Source organism: Clytia hemisphaerica, unplaced genomic scaffold (assembly GCF_902728285.1).
Source record: "Clytia hemisphaerica strain Z4C2 unplaced genomic scaffold, Clytia hemisphaerica genome assembly, whole genome shotgun sequence".
NCBI classification, from domain to species: Eukaryota; Metazoa; Cnidaria; class Hydrozoa; order Leptothecata; family Clytiidae; genus Clytia; species Clytia hemisphaerica.
The window spans coordinates 1-3,486 of NW_027103518.1; positions in this window are offsets into that span (position 1 = coordinate 1).

A 3,486-nucleotide genomic window follows, 5' to 3' on the forward strand; every position below is an offset into this window, starting at 1 on the left:
ACATGATGACGAGTGCAATTCCAGTGATTTTTTTATTTTTAGTGAAAATTCGAGACAAAAAAATAACGAGCGTAATTTTTGTACTGCACGAGCTATCGTACTATCGTGTGATTACGGTGATTACGAGCCAATCACACAGTTAGCTTTGTATCAGCCAAAGGAAGAGTTGCACCAACAAAACAAGTCCCTCTACCAAGAGTTTCTCTACTTTTTTTCTGTTTTGAAAGAAGTTACACTGAAAGTATTATTTTTCTCTTCCCTTTATGTTTTTCTTTTTTGTTCATAGTTTTTCTTTCTCACATAATAATGAATTTCGAATGATATTAAAACGTTCAATAAAGAAAAAACGAAAGGTAAAAACATTAAACTAAATATTGTTCCCTTGCCTAAATAACCCCTGAAATTCATCAAAATTGCTCAAAATAAGGCATAATAGAACAGATTTATGCTGTCATTCGCCAAAATTAGTTCCCACCAAAATTAAAAAAATTCTCTATTCTCCAAAATAAGTTCCCGCCAAAATTAAAATATTTCAAGATTTTCGCCGCTCGCCATAATTAGTTCCCGCCAAAATTCTCGCTTTTTGTTCCGTTGCCTAAATAACCCCTGAAATTCATCAAAATGAGGCAAAATAGAACAGATTTATGCTGTCATTCGCCAAAATTAGTTCCCGCCAAAATTAAAAAAAGCCAATAATTATACCATAGAGGTAATAAATGTAGATGGAGAGTCAATGCATTTTGTTCTATTCTGATTTATTATCGGAAGCAAATAGCTGTTCGGTTGCTTTGGGAATAAGTATATGTAATCGTCAGCCGTGCAAAATTACTCGAATCTGATTGGTTTAGAGGAGTGCGATTAATCGTTAATTGCACTATTACCACTTTTTGCACTCTTCGGCGGGGGGACACTTTTGTCCCCTTATTCTTTTCTCTCCCAAGTCCTGTGTCAGAGACTTTTTTTTACTATATAATAAAAAACAAAGACATTTTTTTTCTTCAATATAAAAAAGAACAACGAAATTTTACGCTACAATAGCTTCTTTTAATTGAAAACAAAGAAAAATTACTCTGCAATGTTTTCTTTTTAAACAAAAGAAAAAAAGGAGGTTTTCGAATGTTTACAAAAATATAAAAGTTAGAAAAAGATTCTTTTTCAAAACTATTTACTGACGATTACCTCGGAATCGTATGTTTTGTCGTGCAATTAACGATTAATCACTCGTAACAAAGGAGAAAATACCGTAATTTGCACTCGTCCTTCGGACTCGTGCAAATTACTATTTTCTCCTTTGTTACTCGTGATTAATCGTTAATTGCACTCCAAACCATACGATTACTAGTACTAATCACATGATAACGAGTGCAATTCGAATATAATTGCACGAGTGATTTTTTTGTTATTAATTTTCCGAGTCCGAAAGGACGAGGGAAATTCGAAACAAAAAAATCACAAGTGCGATTTTCGAATTGTACGAGTTATTATGTGATTACGAGCTAATCGCACAATGGCTTTCACTACTTTTTCCCAGTTAGGAAAGTAAATTACAGAAATTACACTGAGAGTTTTATATTTTTCTCTTCTTTCTATGTTTTTCTTTTGTTGTTTATAGATTTTCTTTCTCACAAAATGAATTTCGAATGCAATCAAAACGTTCGATGTAGAAAAAGTGTAAGAAAAAAACAATAAAATCAATTCAGTAAACATCGGCACGTCATCGAAGAGTGTGATTAATGATTAATTGCTCTCTACAGGATGCAATTAACGATTAATTGCTCTCTTTGACGGCGCGCCGAATAAGAAGAAATAACCCATCGTGCGATTAGATGATTAATTTTGGGTATACTCGTGGGAATATTTAAGATGAATGAAAAGACATTACATTTTTAACAAGTATATTGAAATTAAAATGTCATGTCATGAAAAATTGAAAAAAACTTCACATAATAAGCACAATACTCCAAACTTCTAGGGGAAGCTGCCCATAAAGCCATCGATAGATTTAAAAAATAATTACGTGTTACGATTTCATTGATAATGTGATGCAACTCTCAATGTGAACAAAATGTCCTTATGAAATTAATATACTCTTTTAGTCTTGTATCAGTTGAAACTATTTCGAATCGCATTTTAACAAGGATTTTCGGCAAGATTAAGTTTTTCAAAATCAACCAAACAGTCTCTTTCTGTTCTTATAAAGTTATAAATTGATGTTTTTTGCTTCCAATGATGGTATATCAAAGAAAAGCCGCTTTGAATAGATTTATAAAAGATTTCACATCCATTTAGATCATTACCGAGACGTTTTCTCTCCATCTATATCTTTATTACCTCCATGATTATACAAACAGAAAACTATAGTACAGGGTGTCCCTAATTAAAGTATCGAGTCGAAACACAACTATGAGTAGAAAGTTTTATGTGCGTGTTCACAAAATTGTATTTTAAGCTCTCCCTCTTTTTTTTTTGTCATTACGATTAATTTATACGTTGTAGCTACCTTTTGTAATAAGCCTGTGTGATGGAGAACGTTCTTATATTTTAGCGATAACACACACAAACTTTTCTACTCAATCGCATGTTCAAACTTGATACTTTAATTAGGGACACCCTGTATTACTAAATTAGTAATGGTCTATTTAGAGGGCTTCATCAAGAGTCACTCAATACCTAGAAAAAAAGGCTAGCTATAGTCTAGAAAAATTGACCAGTATTGAAGATTCTCTCTCAAATATTGATAAACAAACGCCGTTTCCATATTGCCATGGTAACCAAAAATAAACCAATCACCATTTGTCCAATCCAAAAAGGTTTTTGATTGTTCACAAAAATCGCTCCTAAAGTCGAGATTAAAATTCCACTTAGTTTTTGGGATATGGTACAAAGTGATTGGGCGGTACCCTTCATTTCATGAGACACCAGCCGCCCTATGAGTATAGTGGGCGGGATCTGATATCCGGCAGTGAAAATAATCTTCACAAACATATCATTCAAGAGAAAGGAGTCACAAAATAGACTGCTAACCGATATTTGTGTCAAACTGAATACTATATAAGGTACCATCATCGCAATCATTATATCAATTTTGTATGCATAGTCAATGATAATCTTGAATAACGGCATGAAACATAATTTAGCAGTGTAAGCAACCAGTAACATAGCACCAAGCCACTGCGCACCGAAATCATAACATTGTGAATAATTGATAGCTCTATAGTTTTCATATGATGTTGTCACCGTGTAGAAATAAGTGCTGTAAGCAAGCAGGATCATGTATGCTATATCTTGGCATAATTCGAAAACGCGTTGGATGAACGTATTGTCGATTTTATCATTCTTCTTCTTTTTCATTCGCTTCAAGATTTGGATCGGGTCGTCCTCATCAGTCACAAGATAGGAGCATAGAATCAGAATTATACAGTATAAACTGAACGAAATGAAACATGGAAAATTACCGTACCAAACATCCAAATCTCCAATTTTGAA